At 35.1% G+C, this 16,423-nt stretch overlaps 1 long non-coding RNA gene across 1 annotated transcript; it reads right to left on the reverse strand.

Moving 5' to 3' along the window:
* Positions 1 to 612: 612 nt before the first annotated feature.
* On the reverse strand, positions 613 to 15,724 carry LOC126829251 (uncharacterized). The gene is made up of 4 exons (XR_008789038.1): positions 15,072 to 15,724; positions 2,486 to 2,554; positions 1,888 to 1,977; positions 613 to 1,623 (listed from the first exon to the last, which is right to left on the reverse strand). It is a non-coding gene; the product is annotated as an uncharacterized LOC126829251 (long non-coding RNA).
* Between the last annotated feature and the right edge of the window lie 699 nt (positions 15,725 to 16,423).

Below are 16,423 nucleotides of genomic sequence, written 5' to 3' on the forward strand. Positions count from 1 at the left end.
ATTGCGTTTTTAATGGCTTTGAGTGTAGAAGCTACCTTCAAACAGGGAATTTGTCACGAATTTTACAGCTAAATAACCCAAAAATGTCCCATGGCTGCCATCTTGAATATATAAATTTTAAAAAGGGTGACAGGTTCTGGATTCTTAATCTACAAATAATGAACATGCATAATCCACCCCAAAAAACATTACCGTACCTTTAAGTTTAAGGGAAAGGAAGAAGAAGCCGGGACTGAGGTAAATTTTTTCCGGAAGTTCGATTTATTCACTTCTGGAATAAAGACGTGTTTTCAAACCAAACCCCCAGTACACAATATGGACTATATTTCCAAAATTTTTGACCAGGGTTGCCTGGTCATTAAAGATACTCTTTTGTGAACGTTTTATTCGTCCTTTAGTTGCACGTGCACCGTCCATCCATATATGGCTGTCAAAGTCTATAGACTCATTCATATATTTCGTTCCAGTATTTATTAAATTAAATTTGAAACATACAAATTAAAGCTCAAAGTAATACAGCAAAGCTTGAAATAAAATGTGCTGCGTAACCACCATAACGTTGCTGTTGTACAATCATAATTATAACACGGGTATTTTAATTTTTACCAGACTTTATTGTTATATAACGAATTGTTGTTTTAAATATAACAGAACTACAAAAGTTATATAACGAATTGTTGTTTTAAAATGGTTTGCTTCATAGAATGTTTTTTATTGGGGAATTGCTGCAACATGAAGCTTATGTAGAGTTTCAAAATACTAGACAAGGTTTGGAAATGTGTTCAAAGGACCCGGTAATACATTTAAGGCGTAACACATTTTACAATTAAATATTTCAACGTTGGAGACATTATTTCGGGGACGGGTAAGGCCACGAACGAATCAAAGCAAACATGGACAGGCAATACCAAATCAATGTTCGAAACATATGCCACGCAACATCAAAGCAATGGTCGAAACAAAACACCATATAAATTAACTTATTTAAGTTGTTATGGATCATTTGGGTAATTTAACTATGTAACTTGATTTTTGCTGTAATGGACATAATATAAAGATAGATGGTTACTATTCTTTAACTGAAACAGTTAAGTTAGCTTGATAATGTTGAGAGAATACTCTTTCACTCTATCCAGTTACTACATGAATGTCATTTAAAGATTATCAGCTTAGTTATTGTTGTAAAAGAAATTGATTTAGTTTGTCTACTGTTTGGTTATGATTGGATTCATAGGGTAAGCATAAACAGGTGGAAAGCCACTGATTACAATTTGAATTTTTCGTTCATGCTTAGAACGCCTTTAAACCTGTTTTGCGGACCCTGAATTGTAAAGTTAAGGGAGTTCATATTCGTGTTGAAATTTGATACAAACAAGTTCTTTATATTATATCACAGTTCCACTTTAACGTGTTTGAAGCAGTTCCATTTTGAAGACGGCAGAGAAACGTCTTCAGGCGATTTTAATCAGAAGGTTCCAGGTCCATTTGAACAAGGTAGAGAACACGTTTCAGCTGTTTTAATCAGAAGGTTCCAGTTCCATTTGAGCAGGATACAGAACCACCATCAGGTGTTTGAGCGAACTGTACCATAACAATGATGTACGTTACAAACGTCCCCGCAATCTATAAGCAATATTACATTAATTAACTTCAATCAACAAAACATTAAACACAATTCGTAATCTTAACTGTCTTATTCTACGACAAATACCTTGTCTTGCATGTATATCCAACGACAAATACAAGGGTCAGTATGCCTCAAGAGTCAGTAGGTCTCGTCCTCAATACAAGAATTTACACCAAGGGTTATGTTTCATCACAGTTCCAAAGAGTTGATTGCGTCAATTTAAATTTAATTTATTTATTTAATGATCAAATCCAACGTACCGTTAGTATAGTTGTTGTATCTATTGCAAACAATTCATATATTGTAAAGCCGGTAGGTGGCGACATCAGTCTTACTGCAAACAATGAAACCTGTAATATATATTTAAACTGATTACACTGTATCCATGAAGCTGGTTTTACCAGCAATGTACATACAGGCCGTTATCAGTCAATTACAGGCAGTCTGGGTATTAAAACCTTTGTCTCTACGGTGGCTTGGTGACTATGGTGCTGGTGGGTTGGAATTGGATAAGTGTAGCGGCAAACGCCATCACCCGGGCCAGATATCCCCCATTGTCCACTATATACCAGATGCCCTTTTCATTTCCCGGTTGGTGCAGAAAAGTAGAATGTTAAACGCATCTCATTCATTGTATTAGAGACAACAAACATGGTCGGTAGTCCTACAATGGTTATCGTGGTTTATATAAAGCCCTTTTACCAACTGGATATGTAACCAATAGTTACGAACTTTTAAGCCAATAATTTTTTTACCAGCAGGATAAGTAACCAATAGATACGAATTATAAGCCAGTATTTGTTTTACCAACAGGATAAGTAACCAAAAGATACGAATTATAAGACAGTATTTATTTACCGTTGACATTAAACCATGTGAACAATTTCTTGTGTCTATCTTCATCACGTGTTCTAGGGGTTTCTTTATCTGAAAATAGAAGATATTATCACCTTAACGCTAATATAAGCTCCTAAAAGACAAGAGCATCGCTAACGCTGCAATATACGTCCACATTCCAGCTTTGATTGATATGGTACTTTTTAAAATGAAGACAATGAAATATGAAATGGCTGTAATATGACAAGAGGCAAAGAAGGTTAGGCGTTGGGTTTGTTTTGCCAAATTTACAGACAAAATATTAACAAAAAAGTGGGTATGAAACTGCCCCAAGATAAATAGTTGCTGTCTTTGCGGTATAAGGAATAAAAATGCAAAGTTCCAAGATGATCCATTCAGAATTGCAGCCTGTAGATGATAAATACAAAAATCGGGTGTGGCTCTGCCTCTGGGGGTTGAATATGGAACAATATAAATAGGCACCACCCTGTTATTGAAATGACAACATCAATAGTTGCCGTCCTTAGGGTATAAGGAATAAGTATACCAAGTTTCAAAATAATCCATTCAGTATTGTGGCCTTCGCCCCTGGGGGTAAGGGCATTCACCAAAATCAATAGTTGACGCCCTTAGGCTATAAGGAATACATATGCCAAGTACCAATTTTTAAGTTGATCTATTCATAATTGCGGCCTGTAAACGATAAACACAAAAATTGGGCGTGGCTCTGCCCTGCCCCTGGGGGTCGGGACATGCAGTTGTCATCCTTAGGGTATAAGGAATAGGTGTGCATAGTTTCAAAAGGATCTGTCAAGAATTGTGGCCTGTAGGCGAAACACAAGACATTCAGAATTGTGGCCTTCGCCCCAGGGGGTCAGGGCATTCACCAAAATCAATAGTTGACGCCCTTAGGCTATAAGGAATACATATGCCAAGTATTAAGTTGATCTATTCAGAATTGCGGCCTGTAAACGATAAACACAAAAATTGGGCGTGGCTCTGTCCCTGGGGGTAGGGCATGCATCAAGGGCATGCACCAAAACAATAGGGATTATCCTTAGGGTATAAGGAATAAGTATGTAAAGTTTCAAGACTATAAGTCAAGAATTGTGCCCTGTAGGCAACATACAGGCTCTCCCCCTTGGGGTTGGGCATGTACCAAAAACAATAGTGATGATCCTTAGGGTATAAGGAATAAGTATGCAAAGTTTGAAGTGGATCCGTTAAGAAATGCTACCTTTAGACGACAAACAAACAAATACAAAAAAGGGTGTGGCTGCCCCTGGGGTCGGACATGCACCAAAATCAACAGGGTATAAGGAGTAAGTATGTAAAGTTTCAAGACAATCAGTTAAGAATTGCGGTCTGAGGGCGACACACAGACAGGGACGACGGCAATATACGTTCACAAAAAATGATAGCCATCTGAAATAAAGATAATTGTGTTATCGTCAGAAGATGATGCATAAATCCTTCTTTCTGTGTCCCTGTTATCATTGCATAGAGCTGGTCAACTGTAGACTTATAAAAAACGACAAAAAGATAGGGTGACCCACCATAAATAAATATCTCCAAATATCTCGACAATTACGCCACAATATTTATATATATGCCAAGCCTCAAATCAGTTTCACACAATTATAGTCACTAAATAAACGATCATGTTGTAGTACTTAATTAGCTATGGCCATTAATCATCTTTAAAATACAGATGTGACGTCACCCTTTGATGTTGGCGTACCATTATTTCAAATAATCGTACGGGCAACTTGCCAATAGTACTTTATTCATACCAGTGAGATATTGGACTAGTGTGACGTAAAAGCTCGTGCGGAGTGTCAGTATTTTAAGATGTTTAATGGTCTCGAGCTTACGACATTGCGTAATATATTGTAAAAACATTCGGGCCTACGGCCCTCATGTTGTTACAATATATTACTTAATGTCTCGCTCTCGACCATTAAACAATACTTAAAATACAGATGTGACGTCACCCTTTGATGTTGGCGTACCATTATTTCAAATAATCGTACGGGCAACTTGCCAATCGTACCTTGTCAAATATTAGACTCGAGTGACGTATTTCACTGTAAACGCACGTGCGGAGTGTCTGTATTTTAAGATGTTTAATGGTCTCGAGCTGAGACATTGCGTAATATATTTTAAAAACACTCGGACCTGACGGTCCTCTTGTTGTTACAATATATTACTTAATGTCTCGCTCTCGACCATTAAACAATACATAAATAATAGACTGAAAACTGGTTCCAAATGTCGTCCATAACATCCAGACACTTTTGAGTAAAAGATAGGTTACGTGCCCTTGTTTTGAAATTAGTCTCGCTTAACTAGTCAATCGACCATTCTATGTCAGATTGACAGGTCGGGATAATCAAGACTACTTTTTTACGAAACATAACAGAAAGCTAGAACAAGAAATTGAATTTAGAAATAAGCACTTTAGACAACTCAACAATTGTTTTAAGAAACTTGTAAAAGTAAAATGAAACTACTGCTAGTATCATGTTCCTGCTAACGAAAGTGATTCAGAGATATTATTTGTACTAAACCAAAAGATGCCGCTCTTAACGGTACAGTTAATGATAAATCAATTTAAAAAATAAAACAAACGTAATATCTAAAGCTGCTGTAATAACCAAGAAGTTAAATTTTACTGCTATTCAAAATCGTCAACAATATATTTTTTACGGCTGTAATAGTTGATATATTTTTAGAGGATTGCACGTGCCATGGCTATTTATCGACTCAAAGAGAGTGCGGGGTAGTCAGAAATCAGTTCGAGACACGCAACTGAAGCGTGCACATTTAGCCGTGTCGAGACCAACTTTCTGTAGAGTGCACGGGTCATCCTAAAAAAGAAGGAGTTCGTTAAAAATGCGTTCGCTGAAGATAAAATATGTAATAGCGTTTCGTACTCTTGTCTCACACTTTCCATATTCCCTTCCACTCCATCCAAGTATGAGCAATAGGATTCACGACGGATGATAGTTGATGATTTCCCGGGTCTTTATTCGTGGTTTTGTCGATCTCTACTCTATGGCAAAATCTAGCCGATCAAATCTGAGGGAATATTCTATTTTAAGGACTGACAATTTTGTATCTGTCTCTCTAAAATCTGTTGTCCATACGTCTTCAGAGGCGTGGTTATGTTGTCTAAATTTCGTTTGGTTGCTCATCTTTGTCACGTGTCCACAAAGCGAGAGTCTATCGATTTGGTTGGTCGTATCTGTCACGTGTCCAAAAGGGTAAACAGCGCCGGAAATTCTGGATGAACTTTCTTGGCCAATGTAGGGATCAAGCACCCGACCTCCAGGCTAGCGAGCCAGCATCTTACCCACCGTGCCCCACCCCTCCCTCCCCTGTTTAAAGGAAACAACCGCAGTCGTTATATGAATAACGATGGCGAAATGCAGAAAAAGGTCAAGTCGTTGAACTTTTTCCAGTTTTCTTTATTCACCGAATTTCAGAAACCATGCGATTTCTTTTGCTGAAGCCCCGACACAGCGCAACAGCTTGGTAAGAATAGATAACATAATACAATGCAATCCCATATATTATAATAGCGACGACCGTATCACTTAAATGAATAAACAATATAACACAGTATCTGAATACCCATAGCCACAGCAGCGACATACGCCTAACAGAATAAATCAAATAGAATAACCCTTTTCGTTTATTGTCCGTTTTTGGAAAATATATCGCAAAAATTGACATAAAATGCGAAAGGTGTCTGTAGAGCTGGTACAAATGTCAGTTTTTCAGTAGACATTGTTATTTCAAATAAGCCAAAACAACATCTCGACAACTACAGCATAACATACATCTCAAATGGTTTCCGAACTGATAGATAAAATGGTAAATTGTCGAATGGGACTAGAGAATCTCGTCTTGTAAGAAAACATTTCTGTGAGTTATAATGAAATGTTTATCTAATATATATAATGTATGAACTGTCATAATGTAGCATACACCAAAATTGCAATATTATTTCATTGAAGAGATAATTGTATTTAAATATCCACTGTAACCGCTAACTTGTAAGATTAGAGTAAATACTAATTAGCAGGGTACCGTTATTATACTTATCTTTTATTATTATAGCCATGAAGTTCTTGGAATTCAACAATAAGAATGTGTTATAAGCGCATTAGTGGTTGGAGGATAGAACAAATACAAATTATCTAGGGTACCGTTATGCGTGTTTTAGCTGTTAGAGATTAGAACAAATACACATTATCAGGGTACCGTTGTGAGTGTTTTAGCAGTTAGAGATTAGAACAAATACAAATTATCAGGGTACCGTTGTGAGTGTGTTAGAGATTCGAACAAATACTAAATATCAGGGTACGGTTGTTAGTACACGGATGCTACAGTTCAATGATTGTGTAGTTTGTGTCTTGTCCGCAGGTTTGTAGTCTTGTCGGTTTTATTTGTGTGTAGTGCGTTCCTCCTGTACTTACTATAATAGCAGAGTTTTAGCTATTCTTTTGTCGTTGTTGGGTTTTGGTCCTGTTTGTTCAGTACCCTTTTTCTGAAATTCTATCGTTATTATCACCCTTATTGTTCACTTTTTTGACCTTTTAACTCATGACGTCAATTAGCAGACTATATCGCCATCCAAGAGACGACAACCGTTCAAGATACATGTATGTCATATTATTATTTCGCATGACTCTACTTCTTTCGATGGTACCAAATGACACATCCTACATGCGATACTTGTTGATACTACAACTTACTGGTGATACTTCGTACGACTACTAGCTAATACCACTACACAGAGAATGCTTTAATTACAATAATAGCAAGTACAGGTCAAACTGCTACTAAATGATGATACTAGCAGTTACTGAAGACTTTATTTACAGATTATTGTGCTAGAGTTTCTTCGTTCCATAATAATGATACTGTTAGTTACTGAAGATATTATTTACCAGTATCATGATTGTACCAGAGCATACTCGTTCTATAATGATGATACTGCAATGATGGTTACTGGAGATATTATTTACCGGTATCATGATTGTACCAGAGCATACTCGTTCTATAATGATGATACTGGTAGTTACTGAACATACTATTTACAGATTATTGTGCTAGAGCTTCCTCGTTTTATAATGCTGATACTGTTCGCTATATTACTGAAGGTACTATTTACAGATTATTGTACCAGAGCATGCTCGTTCTATAATGAGGATACTGGTAGTTACTGAAGCTGCTATTTACAGATTATTGTGCTAGGGGTTCCTCGTTGTATAATGACACAGGCAGGTACGAAAGATACTATTTACAGATTATTGTACCAGAGTCTGCTCGTTCTACAATGATGATACAGGCAGGCACTGAAGATATTATTTATAGATTATTGTGCTAGAGCATACTCGTTCTCTCATGTCGTCTTGGTCCTTGTTTCTATTTTATTTAACACAATTAGTTTTCCTTTTATGGACACCTTATAGTACTTCCCATTCCTTATTTCAATCGTATGACCGAATCCACTTATGATTATTATGACCGAATTCATTCGTATTCAACCACTGGTTTGGGTCGGCTCGACTTACTTACTTGTCCCTATTCGTCCTTATGTGTGATACAGCTAATTACCCGCGACGATATTTTATAATTCTACTGCCCATACTGCGGCCTATTGATAATCATACTCCTCCCAGTATTTCGTTTGATTAGACCTAATCCCACTAAACACTGCTGTAACGAAAGCAAATTTCTGTTCCAAATTATGACTGGTCAATTTAGTCCGATTTACAACCAATACCTAACACCGTAACAAAATCAATCGGGATTAACCAGACCTCTAAATATGTTACCGTAATGTGTCTGGTGACAAGGCTACATTACTATGCTCAATTATCCAGCGCGTAGCAGAGTATTGCAGAAAAATTAATTGTGGGATAAACGAGACTATACAAAATGGCTGCAAATGTCAACATTGCCACATGCAGAATCTTTTTTTTTATGTTGGACCACGCAGCAGGCGATTGAGACGGACTGTCGTGCACATATGTATCAGTTGTTTCAACAATCTGATTAAAATACAGATCTATATTTCGTTTCGTTTTTTTATACTTTCGATGGCCTACACTACATGAAGATCTGACAAGTTATAACCATAGGTCACGTCAGAGGCCAAAAGACCGACTTATGACCTATGACGTCAGACATTTGATTAACCAATCAGCATTGATGTTACTAGTGGATTACCCACAGTTCCGTGCAAAACACGCCTAAAGCTCGCCGTAACAGACCGTTTCATTGGCTTATCCCTGACAAGTGTAGTAAAGACAAGTAAATTTTGAACTATAAAAACGAAAAGAAATAGGATCTGTGTTTTAACCAGACTGTTGTTTCAACAAACTGAATAAAATACAAACAGTCTCTTCGGGCGGTAAGTCAACTATATTCAGCTTTGAAACAAACGCCATACACCTTTTTTTTGTTAGTTATTGCTGAGCTCATGAGATATTAATTGAAGTGTTGAGCTACTCAGTAAAAATAAATATTGTCTCAATGAAAACTGGTAAATTATTATAATCTTTCTTGACCACTTAAAAATTTAACTGACAACTTTGATAATTAATTTATACTTTTAATTTCTATTATATGAAATTTAATATTTTCAGTCAAGAATAGAAATCATATCACTATTGAGAGACAAAATGTTTAGGACAGTCTACATCCACAAGTATTACCATCTCTATTATCAGGTAGGCCTAGTATTAGTCGTTTATTTTTGCAGTTTCCTGAAAAAAGTATTCTCGCTCAAAAAATAAAATCACGTACGGTACTAATAAAATAATGATTTTACAAACTACAAGACAAATGTTACGTTCCCAACCACATTAGTATGTGCCGGTAATATGAAGTAAAAAAATTAAATGTTTGCATTTGTTTAAATGAAAAACCGGTATTGTTTTATTTCAGTTTCTAGAATGCCAGCAAAAATACTTCCCAAAGAAACTATTGTACCTCAAACAACACCTGCACCACAAGCTTCAGATGGTAAGTAAACCCTAATAATATCTTAACAGTTATAACAATTTCATGTAATATTGTTTACTTTCGTCTTGATAAACAAAAGGGAAATGAAATGAGGTTTAACGTCCTACTGTTTTGCTCCGAACTGGGCTAATGAAGACGGGCATACGCCATACAGTGTGCTATGAGAGAAATTTTGCCCGGACAGCGGCACTTGGCCTACTCTTATATCGAATTCCAACTGCCAAGGGATCTTTTACGTGCACGCCAATAAACAAAAGGGTCTGTGTAATGTATTTTGCTTTCATTATTGAAATCATAAGGAATGGCCAGGTTTGATTATTATTTATTCACGTGTTTACTAACGTGACAAATACAGAAACACAACTTAGATGTATTTAATCATCTGTTATGTCATTAATCTATATATGACACGAGCAAAATGCATCTACGGAATCGGAAATATTTGATAAAGATTTAATTTGGTGGATTTTAGACGTTCACTGATGTGTTCAAGAAAGTTGAAATGGAAAACCTCCATAAATGGTTAACTGACAAAAAGAAACATATTTCTGTTGAAATGTTTTGAAATATGGGTTAGATCTTATACAAAGTGTTTTTAACACGGTGTAAGCATACTTGTGCATGACATTCATATTGCAGTGTGTATTATTTTTCAAATTGAAATGAAAAATTGCACAGAATGGCCAAACTCATTAAATTTAATAAGTGCTGTAAAACTAAAGGAATAGTGTTATTTTAGTATGGGATAGTAGGAAATTCTTTGATAATTATTTATATGCAATTTTATACACCCATGTTTAATGTTAACATATAATATCCCCGAGTTCATTCATCCACAATTGTGGTACTGCTTGTGAACAGGATATAGGTGTGATTGTTTATTAGGATATCATAAATGCAATACCCGAAGGAGATCTTTGTGGAACTCAGTGGGATTGTTTTTAGCATTTATGTAGAATTCTTACTGTACTTTAATCCTAAATTCGGGTGATCTGGAGAGTTGATCATAGGCTTGTGAATATCATTAAATGGCGGTCATATTTTAATCTGTTTACATTTGCGCCATCCGATTGCCTAGAGAGTTTATCATAGGCTTATCTTGCCATATGAATAAATGTCTAAATAATAGTTTATATAACATATAAAGTCAAAATAAAACCCTTTAATAGGCAGATTTAGTTCTTACATAATTCATCTTTAATATATATATTCCATTTTTCTGTGGTTATTCTTTATGATAAATATAGGGGTGGACAGCAGCATTTTTGGCACTCATCTCTGACTTTCAACTGCGACCAAGGGATCAGCACAAGTTACATGTACCAATTAATGTCCGAACAAAGTAAACACAAAATGGAAAGAAACGGATCGGAACCCAAAATATTTTAATTATTAGTTCATGCTAGTACCAAGTTAAATATTTCATACAATAATGGAAAGCAATTTGTGGTAATACAGAGAACTACCAATATTGAATTATATATAAAGTTTAGATGGTTTAGGCCATGTCTTTGTCTTTTAAATCGTTCAAATGCATAAACATTGGATATACTTTCTACGATTAAAAAACACTACATGTATGTTGAAAAGACCTGTTTATTAAATATTATCCACATATATATCTCATTGCAAATAGCCATGAAAAAGTAATATTCATTAAGATAATGTACATGTAGGGTTGGTCAGAAATGTATATTTATAAAGAACGTATCAAATTCAAAAAATAATATATGCGATTCATTTTCAGATGTAATTAATATTTAAAATTATGTGATCATTTTCCACATAATGCAGTAAACTGGTGAAAAGTAATATTTTATACAAGTTTCTAACATACATGTACGTATCATAAGATATGCATTATTAAAAGTTTTATGAAACCTCCTCGTCGGTTTTATCTGAGTCTTCTGCTTCCATATTAATTATGTAATTCTGAGTCCCCTAAAACATTTGATATGATGTCACAAATTTTACCCTTGTCAAAACATCTACAGGGGAGAATATCACATAGCACGTTATAAGAACGTCTGTTATGGTGTTATCTGGCAAAGTGTACACACATTTATGTGTGTCCACGATACTTGTATCGACATCATGATGAGTTCCCAGTGGCAATTGTAAACTTTTCAGCTGCTGTTCAAGAATAATTCTGTCTGCATCCAAAACTTCCTTCTCAAAATCAGTTCCATTTTCACTTTCAATTTCAGCAAATACAGGATGTGAAAGTGGGCAGACCGGGTCACCACAATCACCGGTTACTTTAGTACTATTATCGGCTCTGTTCTATCCGTTACTGGCGAATGCGCTATACAACTAATATGAAAGTAAGGCTTTTCTCCCCATCTCGGTTCTAAGGCTATTTTGGAATCCCTGTCGGCTATTTTTCACCATGATTCTTCTTTGATCGCCAAAAGGAATCATTTCTTTCCACATCTGGCAAAAATTTATAACAATCCAACACTATTTTCATGTAGAATTGTGCGATACAAAAAAATACACAACCTTCATTTGAATTGATCCGCTATTATCACGCTTGCGCAGACCGGCTCCTAGCTGCACTAAACCAATATTTCAAATTCAGGAATTGAATTATACCGTAAACGAAAATTCGTGCTGTACATCAGTTAACGGACTAAACTCTTTTTATTCAATATACATGAAACAATTATTACATAAAATCTTTAAAATAGAACAACACATTATATTGACCCTTTTACAATATTTTAAATATTCTAAGAATAAATAAATAAATACTTTTAATATATAAAGTTACTCAAGTTAATTAAATGATATCAAGTAAAATAAAAATGTTTATTTTATGATCAGTAGTGGAATACCGCGTTTTATCAGTGAAATAAAAGTGTTATTCCACTGGCTAGTTGTTTTTACCTAAAATGATTGTAAAATCATAAAATAAATAGAACATTTGTCGTTTTGTCGTGAATAACATATTTTATTTCATTTCTAAGCAAGAAAACGTTAATATTTTCACTCATGCTACGCATTCGTGAAAATATAAGTTTTCTTGCTTCTCGATGAAATAAAATATGTTATTCACTCTAAAACGACAAATATCCTCTATATCTCAAACATTCAACACGCATAAAGATCCATTTTCGCGAAATTCGAACTCAACCACCATTATAGGGTGTAACGAACGGTGTATTCAAACGTTTTTTGTTTTTGTTTTCTTTTGTGTCCAATCGGATAAAACTTTTGACTTCTAGAGGGATCACAAACTAAAAACGCGATTCTTCGTACAACCAAGGGCCATAATTCAGGAAGTTACTGTCCGATATGCGTAAATATCGAAGGGTTATAAACATGTATTTCAAGTTTCATCAAAGTTGTGTCCTCTAGACGATCCATAACCTTGATACATCATATATTTACACTATTTCTATTTCCGTACAAGGGACGGTCATTTTGTCCAGCAGTTTTGGTCCGAGTTTCACTAAATTCAAACTCAACCACCATTAGGGTGTAACGGTCATAAAAATTTTTACCTCTAGAGGGATAACAAGCTTAAAACGCGATTTTTCCTACAATCAAGAGCCATAATTCAAGAAGTTACGATCCGATAGGCGTGAATATCGAAAGGGCCCAAGATCTGTCGGCTATAAACATGTATTTCAAGTTTCATCAAAATTGTGTCCTTTAGAGGGTCTACAGCCTTGATATACCATATATTTACACTATTTGCTTACGAGGGGCGGTCATTTTGTCAGGCAGTTATGGTCCGATTTTCACGAAATTCGACCTCAACCATCATTAGGGTGTAACGGTGATATATTCAAACGCTTTTTTCTTAAATCGGATAGAGATTGTGGCCCCCTAGAGAGACCACAAGCTAAAAACGCGATTTTCCGTAAATCAAGGGCCATAATTCAGTAAGTTACGATCCATATGTGCGAATATCGAAAGGTACCAAGATCTTTTTGCTATAAACATGTATTTCTAAGTTTCATCAAAATCGGATCAGAATTATGACCTTTACATAATGACCTTGATATACCATATTTTTTTTACACTATTTGCGTACGAGGGGCGGCCATTTTGTCCGGCCGTTTTGGTCCTATTTTCACGAAATCCGAATTCCACCATCATTACGATGTAACGGTGATATATATACTCGAACGTTTTGTTCAATCGGATAATAATTGTGACCTCTAGAGGGGACACACGCTAAAGGCGTGATTTTTCGTACAATCGGGGCGTTATGATCCGATATGCGCAAATATCGAAAGGAACCAAGATCGTTGGGTTATAAAACATGCATTTAAAGTTTCATCGAGATCAGATGACAATTGTGACCTCTAGAGTGTCCACATCTTTTGGTGATAAAGCTATATTTCAAGTTTCGTCAAAATCGGATAAGAATTTTGTAACCTGTAGAATGTCAACAAACAAACTGTGGACGGACAGACGTCCGGATGGACAGGGGCGACGACAATGTAAGTCCACATGAAAATGTGGGCGTATAAAAATGTCATGGCATACGTTTAAATATTGCACTTGAAATGTTCGACAAAATGATTGTACCAATACTTCTCTATGGGGCAGAAACCTGGGGACATACATATTATGCCCCACAAATTAAAAGTTTTCAAATCATGTGCTCAAGGTTCTTAAACGTTCAAGTGCCAGTGTTATTTTAGGGAATATTGGACGATACTCACTATATCCAGCATATGCGGTAAAATACATAAAATATTGGATAAAATAATTATATACTATTTATATAGTATGCTTTATAGTTTGAACGAAAACTCATCAGTTATTGACATTCTACCCAACTATAATATATACCATTCTTTGAAATGTAGGAATTCATTATTGTAAAATGTAAATAGTATTTATATTGATTTCGATATTGTGTTCAAGTGCCAGTGTTATTTTAGGGAATATTGGACGATACTCACTATATCCAGCATATGCGGTAAAATACATAAAATATTGGATAAAATAATTATATACTATTTATATAGTATGCTTTATAGTTTGAACGAAAACTCATCAGTTATTGACATTCTACCCAACTATAATATATACCATTCTTTGAAATGTAGGAATTCATTATTGTAAAATGCATCAGTTATTGACATTCTACCCAACTATAATATATACCATTCTTTGAAATGTAGGAATTCATTATTGTAAAATGTAAATAGTATTTATATTGATTTCGATATTGTGTTTTATGTTATCATGTTATAGTAAATATTATTAATTTTCAGACCAAATACATTTCCAAATCAAAAACATTTATTTAATATAATTTTAACTATATTAAATAAATTTAAAAACTTTTGAGATTTCCAACATTGTATAATGTATGTTATTTGAGCTACGGTCTTGAAACATCTACCTACGTTTAATCGCTGATTACAATTAATAATACTGTTAATCACTTTCTATTTTTAATTGGGCTTGTTTCGTGTGCATCAACAAGAAACAAATACATTTACAATGAACAGTGAAAAGAAAGTATTTATACATGATAATTTTATTATTGAAATTGATGCTGGATGCTTGCTAAACAAAAACGTGGACACGAACTACTTACCTTGACGCTAACATAAGCTCCCACAAATAACACCATACACATCTGGTAAAATGACGTGCTTGTTATTGACAGCAGACTGTTCCAAAATTCATTAGTAAGTACGCTTCTTATCTGCCCATACAACACAAGACAAGTTAATGGGATAGTTGTGACAAAAGATGAAAAGATGATATGGGTTAAAAAGGAATTGACTGTGGATAAAATATCGAGCAGCATTTCATACTTTTGTCTCAATCCTTCGAAGGCGACTTCACAGTCGACAGTTGTACTGTTATTTCCTGTATTGTTTTGCTTCAAATCAGAATTTTCGTTTAATTCCTGCCCCCCTGTCTGTTCAAACGAACTTAAAACACCAGCCGGTTTCAGATTAGGGTTAATTCTATTCCCTTTTTGTCTGCATCCCATGTGGTTGATTTCTCGCTTCCGGTCAATTATTGTTTCCCTTTTACAGTTTGGAGAGTTGGCTATTTTAGAATATATGAGTTCCTTTATTCGGGTTTCTATGTGGCTAATTTCTGATACAAAGATATATGATGTTGAAAAAAAAAGAATGAAGGCTAAATTTGAGACAACTGAAGTCAGACACAACACCACACTCAGATAAAACTGGAAGGAAATCATAGTAATCGGATTATTAACATCAAATGGGTAGAAAAAAGCCGGGGTGTTCTTAGCTGCTATCAACATATAATTTCTTAACTGCCTAAAGTTTGCTACGATTGAACCCACATAACCTATGCAAGTTGTAACACCGAATAATTTATGAAATCGTCGAATCTGTACCATTTTCTCCAGTTCGCCATACAGCAGACGATATTCGTCCAATTTTTCCAAGAACTTTGGGAAATATTTACTGGCACCGACACAAAACCCTGCAACTTGATACGCTTGTCCGGCATAGCCCACTAAAAATTGTGAAACAGCGGATCACCAATGAAACTGATTTTTAAAAACTTGGGGAAAGTGTTTAACGAGACTATGCTAAACTCGACTCACTATCGTATATTGTCTCCCAGGTTCATCCGCAGCATATTTATGTTAATCGGTTCTGTGTACCCTTGCTATAAACTGCGACAACGCGCTTGCTGTGGATGTGTTTTAACGAATAATGTCGATTCCTACCAAAGAATCTCTGATGACTATTCACGTTCACGCTGCTGTTATCTTCAATAGGATGTTAAACATTAATGGTTGTATTCCGTGTGTATAAATCGTTCAATTGAGTCATATTTATCAAACTATAATGGTTTTAAAACTAGTGCATTCGTTTATATTGATCAACCAATAATGGTATTAAAACTAAATCATTAATATATATTACAATAATGGTATAAAAACTATAGCATTACTTT

The sequence above is a fragment of the Patella vulgata genome, chromosome 8 (assembly GCF_932274485.2).
Source record: "Patella vulgata chromosome 8, xgPatVulg1.2, whole genome shotgun sequence".
Classification (NCBI taxonomy): domain Eukaryota; kingdom Metazoa; phylum Mollusca; class Gastropoda; family Patellidae; genus Patella; species Patella vulgata.